We start from the raw sequence: 9016 nt of genomic DNA, 5'->3' as shown, positions 1-9016 counted from the left end.
ATTTGCATCAGAAAAAATTAATTATCAATGATCATGCCCTTGGTACCTTATACTTTCTACATCCCAACAGCATCTGTCCTTGTTTGGCAAAGTCCCACTTATCCTTCAAGGCTTATTCTTAGTCTCCTTCTCTGTGAAGACTTGGATTTCATCAAGGAATCTGTTCTTTCAATATGCTTCCAAAGCACTTAGCAGCTGCCTCTAACCTGCACTCAATGATCACTATCTGATAATTCTGTTATCTGAAGTACGTAGGAGTCTTCTTCTGTGCATTTTGTCTACTGAATCTTTCTTTTTCCTCAGTGACAAGCTGTTTATTGAATTTTGCAGCAGTATGGGGTATCTCCTATTGTATATTAGAACCCCAGGATTCAGAAAGCTTATAAAGTGGCAATAGTGAATTGGACAATCTCGTCTCCCAGAAGAACCTGCCATTCTACCCCTGATTCTGCAATAGCTGCCAGGCGGATCACTCTGCTGCTGGAACCATCCTGTTTCATGGCCAAAGACAGAGTACTGGCAGTGGATTGCAGACATTCTTTGTCATGCCTTCCCGGTAGGTAGCCTCAACATAGCCATAGATATAAGAGCTCCCGGAGTCCCCGATGGTGAAGGCCTACCTTACCATCATACCCTCCATGGGTACCGAGGACACCTGTCCCCCTTCTTGGGAGTCCCAGCCCTCAGTGATGATTCCTGCCATCAGATCTTCTCGATATTGGTAACACATCTCCTTAAGGAGGCTGGCTGCCGTGTGTCCAGTGGAGGCTCAGTCAGCTCAACACTGTGCAAACCAAGCTGATAAGTGACTGCATCGGCTTCTGCCTGAGGATCAGCTGCTGAGCCTGAGTGGCAACAGAAAATACCACCATGAATAAGGGTCAGCTTGTCAGTCACTTGGTTGGTGGTGTATGACTCCGTGGTTGTTCTGGAGTTGGCTTCTAGAATCATGTCCCCATCAAATTGCACAGCCATGATAGGGATCCCTGTGGAGACTTCCTGGTTTTCCCAGTCAGAGGCAATGGCCTTGGGCCCCCAGACTGGTGCTGGCCCCTCTCCCCGAGCAGCTGCTAAGGTGGCCGCCATCTTCCTGCACTGATATTGCTATGTCTACTGAACCTTACTCATGATGGATTGTTTCCTTGTATATTTTAGCAGTTGTTTCCTTGTGGATTATTAGCTGTTTGGAAGGGCTCTATATATAGGAATTCTGTGTAACCTGCAATGGTTGGGGGAGGAAGGGGGTCCATGGAGGAGATCTGGAGAAGATTTGCATTAGTTTCTGCTAGGAATCTGAGAGGTACTTTTGAAGTTCAGTTCAGTAGATCTCCTTAAATGTTAATTTCTTAGCCTTGGAGTTCCCTAGATATGCAGGTATGTAAATATGAACCCCACATGCATCACCTCATTTTCATCAAGGATAAGCATGCAATTTCAAATTCTTAAAGATAGTGTCTTTGCCTCATCCAAAGACCAGTTTGTTGGGACCTATATCCCTTTTGTCTTCTTTGCTAAGGACATGTATCCTTTTTGTCTTCTTTTGTCTTCTGTACTCAGACATTTGCTTGTTTTCCCCTAGTCTGCATTTTCACTGTTGGTACAACCCTTTAAGTGTCCTAGATTTATCAGGGATCTCAGTTACAACCCTTAACTTCATGTAAGTCAAAGCCTTCATCTCCCCCAAATGTCTGTTAAAACCCAAATGGCTGCAGATCCATTTGTGCATTTAAAAGGATGTTTATTGTTTTTATCTCCAGCAGTCCCATGTGCTGTGTAGCAGGAAGTTCCAGATATTATCAAAAAAGGAAATCCAACTCAATAGTTAGTAGACAGAAATGTCACTGTCTGTTTACTTGTCTATTTTCTCCATGAGTATCAAGCCCTGAGAGGGCAGAGACGGTCTGACTCATCTCCGGCTCAAGACACCCATCTAAGAGACTTCACACAGAGTAGAAGCTCAGGGCATTTGTTGAAACTTCCGTTCAAACACCCCTATTGATGGGGAGCTCAGTTTCTCCCACTTCCAAAGTAATCTTTCCTTTGGAGAGAGTTGTGTTACCTGGGTGACTATCTGGCTAGTGGGGGACAGCCCTGCCCCTTTTCTGTGTTTATTCTTCCCAACACTTGGCTTACCCATTCAGATTCTGCAGAGTAGGGCTCAGGGTCTGGATGATCCCAGTGATAACCCATACTTTGAGCTTTGTTCCAGGAGAAAGTACATGGGCAGGTTCAAGAGCAGGTGGCGCAGTGGTAAAGAATCTGCCTACCAGTTCAGGAGATGCCAGAGACATGGGTTCGATCCCTGGGTCAGGAAGATCCCCTGGAGTAAGAAATGGCAACCCACTCCAGTATTTTTGCTTGGAAAATTCCACGGTCAGAGGAGCCTGGTGGGCTACAGTCCAAGGGGTCACAAAGAGTCGGACACAACTGAGGGAGCACACACAAAGTTCTCATGCACTGTTAGAGGAAGTCTAAACTGCCGCAACATTTTGGAAGAGCAACTTAAAAGCGTCTACTGAAATTTTAAGTATGTATAACTATCAATCTTGCAATTTACTTCTCTGAATCTATTCTATTCATATTAATACAAGAGGAGTTACTGCAGCATTGTTCGTGGAAGCAAAAAATTGAAACCCAACCAAATGTCCATCAATATGTGTTCAACTAAATCAACTTTCCACAGCCATAGCAGTGGGAAACTGTAAGATGGTCTTTGTTTTTAATGAGGAACATCTATGCATATTGACATAAGTAGAACTCCAGTGTCATATTACTGAGTGAAAAATGTGAGTCTGCAGGACAGAGTATATCATATGACATACTAACAAAGGAACAAACAAACTCATAAGCAGTATAAATTGGTATGTCCTGAAGGCTATTTGGCAGTTTCTATCAACTTTTAAAATACTATTTAAAATTTTAAAATAACCTCAGCTGACTAATCCCCACTAATAGGCATTCATCTTACAAATAAATATGCAAAATAATGTATAAAATATTTAATTGCAGCATTGTTTGTAATAAAATATTAGAAACAACTTTTCTTTCCATAGGGGACTGGATAAATATTGTGCATAAATATAATGGGATACCATGTATGTGTAAAAAAGAAGGAGGCTATTTTCCATACTGATAAAAAAAAAAAAAAAGCCTGAAAAATATACTATAAAATGAAGAAAAACAAGGTGCAGAAGAGTCTTTCTTTATTTGGAAAATACATATATGTATTTACACATTGAGTTTTAAATGCTAGACTATCTCTGGAAGGAATTACAAGAAGCTAGAATTGGTGGTTGCCTTTAGGGAGTAAAGAGACAACTGGGAACAGAGAAGAGAGGGACACCCACTTTTCACTGTTTTCCCTATTGAACCTTTGGAATTTTGATCTCTGTCCCTGTAATTGTCAGTTCATAAAGTTTTTTAAAGCATAGTTCTTCTAAAACTAGAAGCAAAACAGGCCCTTTGACACAATGCACTTCCTGTGTGTACATACATGTGTTGTGTAGAAACAAGGAAAACTCCAAATCAGGAGCAGTAGCGGAAGCTCTCTGGGATGGGACGAGGGGCGGTCAAGGGTAGCCCTGACTTTATTTTGTTTTTGTTTTTTATACTTTTTAAAGAATTACAAAGTCTGCTTGTGTTTTATATAATACTTTGTATAAATTGCTGCATCATTTAAGATACATTTTAATTCAAAACTTTTTTTATTTTCTGACTTCACCATGTGGCATATGGGACCCTAGTTTCCTGATTAGGCACAGAACCTGCACCTTCTGCAGTGGAAACATGGAGTCTTAACCACTGGATTACCAGGGAAGTCCTTAAATACATTTTAATTTTTAAAAATAGACTTCAGGATATTTTCCTGGTGGTCTATTGGCTAGGAATCTGTCTGCCAATGCAGGAGATGCAGGTTCGATCCCTGATAGGGGAACTAGGATCCCACATGCCGTGGGGCAACTAAGCTCACGTACTGGAATGAAGAGACAAATAAATAAATATTTTTTAAAAATAGACTTCAGGTGGATAGAATGCAACTACCCACACTCCCAGGCAAAGGAGAAGGATTCACCTCACGCGATTTGTCCCACCTGCCTTCCCCAAGGACACCCTGGCTCAGCTTGGGGCACCCAGGTTACACCCAGCATCATTCTAGAGAGCTTCTCCTGTCATTACCTACATGGCTCCCTGTCTCCAGTGTCTGGGAGTCTCTGGTCTTCAGATGTGAGGGTCTCATTGATGTGAGGTTGAGCAGGGTCAGCCCAGGAAACTTGGGACATCTGGCTCTAGCATCTTACCTCTCTGGTGTCCCCTTCAATGCCGCGTCACCCTTCTCCCCACCTCCCAATCTGTGTTTTTCTCAGAACGCTCAGTGGAGAGAAGGCATCTGGAAAACCCATTTGACTAAATGAGTAGGGATTGAGTGCTCCCTTTCTCTCAACTAGTTGCATTTTAGGAGGCATCTAGAGAGGGCAAGGCTTGGGAACTTCCCTGGTGGTCCAGTGGTTAAGACTCCAGGCTACCAATGCAGGGGCCACAAGTTCGATCCCTGGTCAGGGGACCAAGATCCCACATGCCACAAGGCATGGCCAAAAGATTAAAAAAAAAAAAAAAAGGCAATGCTTAACTGTGAGGGAGGACCCAGTCAATGGTGGAATTTCTGGCAGTAGTGAGGAAGGGATCCTGAGGCAAGGGCTTTGCTGTCAATCTTAGGTCACTTTTTAGGTAATGCTGTATAGCATTACCATATAGCACTTAAGAGCTATATGGACTCTGGAGTCAGGCTGATAGGGTTCATATCCATCTGTCATTGTGCATGCGTGCTAAGTTGCTTTAGTCGTGGCTGACTCTGTGTGACCCTGTGGACTGCAGCCTGCCAGGCTCCACTGTAGGGGGGAGTTTTCTGTGAAACCTCGGACAGATAACTCAAAGTCTCCATGCCTGAGTTCCCAAACCTGTAAGATGGGGACGACAAAAGGAGCTTCTTCAAAGGACAGTGGTGAATCTATATTGAGATGTTACATGCAAAACCTTTAGAACATCTCCTGGAACAGAGAAAGCGAGCAAGCAATGTTAGCCATGGTTATTATTTCTCGTACAAATGCTTTTTTTTTTTCTTTTTTAAAGGGCACAAATTAAAAAGCTTTGATAGTCCCTGCAAGAAAAATCCAACCTAGCAAGTTAACACAGCACCTGGATAGACAGCAAAGAGGTATTAATCACCAGCTTTGTAATCCCATCCAAGTCAGGAGCCACGGTCATGACACAGTGAACAAAAGTCTAAAGGAAATGATGTTCTGACCAAAATCTGTGACGACTTCATCTCAGAGATGCAAACATCTGACCTGGGAGTTATGAACGGCTAAACTCAGAGGAGCTGGTGCAAGCTGACTGTGCATGTAGGTCAGTGGTCACGTTGTATTTTCTTAACTAAATTGAGTAAATATATTTCAATGCTGCCTTTTTTTTTCTTTTAAATCACTTTTTTGAGGTATAATCAATTTTGACAAATATATATACCCTACCATCCCACAATCAAAAGAGAACACTTCTACCACTCTAGAAAGTTCCCTCACTCCCTTTGTAGTCAGTCCATCTGCCCATCCCCAGGAAGCTATGGATCTGCTTCCTGTCAGTATGTGTTACTTTTGCCTGTTCTAGATATGCTTATAATGGAATCCTATGGCATGTACTCTTTTGCTTCTGGTTTCTTCTGTAAAGCATGATATGTTTTTTAAACATTTAATTTTACTTATTTTTGCCTGTGCTGGGTCTTTGTTGCTGTGCACAGGCTTTCTCTAGTTGCAGTGAGTAGGGGATTATCTAGTTGCAGTGTGTGGGCTTCTCACTGCTGCGGCTTCTCTTGTTGCAGAGCGCAGGCTCTAGGGTGTGCAGGCTTCAGTAGTGTGGCCCACAGGCTTAGCTGCCTTGTGGCATGTGGGATCTTCCTGGACCAGGGATCGAACCCATGTCCCCTGCATTGGCAGGCAGATTCCCAACCACTGGACCCCCAGGGAAGTCCTACATTTTGAGAGAATAAAGATGAACTGAGTCTGAACTCTAGGAGGAGAGGGTGAAGAGGTTAGACCTGGAGGTAGAAGCCTCAAGTTCTTCTTTTGTCCCTCTTGCTCACATATTCTGTTCCCTGGGCTAGTCCTACCCTCTCATCCAGACTTCAGTTCCCATATTTGTAAATTTGTGGCACTAGATGATCTCTAAATAACCATTCCATGCAATTCTATTACAGGTAGAAGGATTTCTTCTCCTTCAAGAAGGTACTTTTTTTTAAGGTTCATAGGTAAGGTCCTGCCACAGGATCTTAGAGTAGACCCTAATGAATTCCTCTGGCAGAAAGGTAGGGCAAAGTCCTACCAACTAGCAATGAAGAAACAGAAAACCAACTAGCAATGAAGAATAAGCAGGGAGGCCCCAGGAAAGTCTAGGAATAGATCAACAAGTATTTACACTCCACTCAGAGCCTCTGGGCTTCCCAGGTGTTGGGCTCAGTGGTAAAGAACCCACCTGCCAATGCAGGAAACACAAGAGATGTGGGGTTCAATCCCTGAGCGGGAGGAAATGGCAACCCACTCCAGTATTCTTTCCTGGGAAATCCCATGGACAGAGGAGGCTAGTAGGCTACAGTTCAGAGCATCATAGAGTGTCAGTCACGACTGAGTGACTGAGCACTTGCGCAGAGCCTCGACCTCTGGCTTTTCTGCCCACAGCTCCTGGCAGGAGACTCTTGGCTGGAATCAAGAGTTGGCCTGGATGATTTTTAAGATGCAGGAAGAGTTCTGAGGACTTCAGAGAGCAGGCCATGGTGAAGGGCTGAAGCTACCACTCTGGGCCCCAACAACAGGGTGGGCAGAACCGAGGGAAAAGGCAGTAGGAAGAGCTTGATCCAGAGGATGGATCAGAACCTGTCAAAAACATCATTGAGTCTAAAAGCTCCCAGTATCCAAATAAATCCGAGGGTTCCAAGTGGCTCAGGCTTAGCACCTTTAACATCACGTTCAAGAACTGCAGTATGAAGGGCAAATTGTTGCAAACAAACTAAAGGTTTAAATATAGGGGACTATCTGAATAAACTTCAATCCATCCTTAATATGAGACAATGAAATACTATGTGACTGTTAAAGTATTAGGCAGCTCTGTATATACTGCCAGGGACTGTTCAACTTGTATTGTTAAATTAAAAAAAAAAAAGCAAATTTCAGAAAAGTGTGCATAGTACACTATCATCTGTGTTCAAAACAGGGGGATCATACCTACGTATGCGTGCTTGTGCACACAGAGATTATTTCTGATAGTTCACACAAGAAGCTGGTGACAGCAGTCCCCCCTAGGGACTAGAAGTTGATTGGAGGGTCCTAAAGGCAAAAAATAGGAGGGAAACTTTTACCCTTTGTTCTCTGAGATTTCAAATCATGTCCATTTTAACCTATTCAAAAATGGATAAAAATGTAGTAAATCCAAGAACAATAGTCCAGCTCCCAAGAGCAATTTTAAAATGACTCAAATATTTATCTGTAACTCTCAAGAGACATCAAAGGGTCTCCACCCCTTGTCAACACTCTTTAGAATCTCCTTTGTTCTCTCCAGTCCTCCCAAGCCCCACTGCAGCCTCTCAGTGTTGCTCACTTACCAAATCTGTCATTTCCCATCAGAAACTGTCCCCCTAGGCCCTTTTCCACAAGTTTTGCTTTTTTCTTTCCTTCCTTCTTTCCTGTCACTTCTCTGTCCTATTTCTGTCTCCCTGTTATTCCTGTTCTCTACCTAAAAAACCTGGAAAGTGGTCAGACAAGACAAAAACTCTCCTTAGAAAGCAACAGGCAGAAAAGAAGTGAGCAGGCAAAGGAATTCCCTGTGTGTGTGTGTGTGTGTGTGTGCCAAGTGGCTTTAGTCGTGAGGAGAGAGGAATAGCAGGCAGCGACTCTAGGCCCTTAAACTTTCCCTTCAAATAGAGCAGTTCTACTCTTCACCGACTACAGGCCTTGTGCTATGTGCTTGATCGCTCAGTCATGTCTGACTCTTTGCGACCCTATGGACTGTAACCCACCAGGCTCCTCTGTCCAAGGGCTTCTTCAGGCAAGCATACTGGACTGGGTTGCCATGCCCTCCTCCAGAGGAATCTTTTCGACCCAAGGATCGAACCCGTGTCTCCTGCACCTCTTGCATTACAGGTGGATTCTTTACCACGGAGCCACTGGGGAAGCCCCAAAGGAATTCCCTGTCATGCCCCTATTGTGCAGACAGAGAAACAGAGGCCCACTGAAGGACAGAGAATCACCCAAAGCAAGTCAGAAGCAGAGCCAAGACAGGGGTGTAGGGCTCCTAATATATGTATATATATTTAACACTTATTTATTTGGCAGTGCCATATCTTAAGTTGCAGCATGTAGGATCTTCTATCTTCCTTGAGGCATGCAGGATCTTTTGTTGCAGCATGTGGGATTTAGTTCCCTGACCAAGGATCAAACCTGAGCCCCCTGCATTGAGAACATAGAGTCTTAACCACTGGACGACCAGGGAAGTTCTAGAGGGCTCCTGATTTGAATCATATTCCTGACCATTCAACCCCAAGGTCAACTTCTACTCATCCTTCAAAGCCCATCTCAGATGTCCTCTTTTCCAGGAAGGCTTCTGTGCATCCTTTTTTTCCCCCTGGATTCCCCTAGTTTTTTGTTCTAATCACTATTCTTGCCTCTTGGGACTCCCCTATTGCTCAGCTGGTAAAGAATCCCCCTGTAATGTGGGAGACCTGGGTTCAATTCCTGGGTTGGGAAGATCCCCTGGAGAAGGGAAGGGCTACCCACTCCAGTATTCTGGCCTGGAGAATTCCACGGACTATATAGTCCATGGGGTCACAAACGGTCAGGCACAACTGAATGACTTTCACAGCCCTTATCTCCCTGCATTTTAAAGTCTTTGATTATGTTTCTGTTTACACTGAAGGGGCTTCCCGGGTGACGCAAGTGGTAAAGGACCTGCCTGCAAATGCGGGAGCATAAGATAC

At 43.9% G+C, this 9016-nt stretch overlaps 1 pseudogene; it reads right to left on the bottom strand.

Annotated features, from left to right (window-relative positions):
- Nucleotides 1-288: 288 nt before the first annotated feature.
- Nucleotides 289-1086, bottom strand: LOC147360352 (proteasome subunit beta type-6 pseudogene; annotated as a pseudogene).
- Nucleotides 1087-9016: the final 7930 nt, after the last annotated feature.

Source organism: Bos grunniens, chromosome 13 (genome assembly GCF_055505025.1).
Source record: "Bos grunniens cultivar Pamir isolate PY7600 chromosome 13, Bosgru_T2T1.0, whole genome shotgun sequence".
In the NCBI taxonomy this organism is placed as follows: Eukaryota; Metazoa; Chordata; class Mammalia; order Artiodactyla; family Bovidae; genus Bos; species Bos grunniens.
The sequence above is the reverse complement of the archived record's forward strand: the minus strand, read 5'-3'. Positions and strand labels throughout refer to the sequence as shown.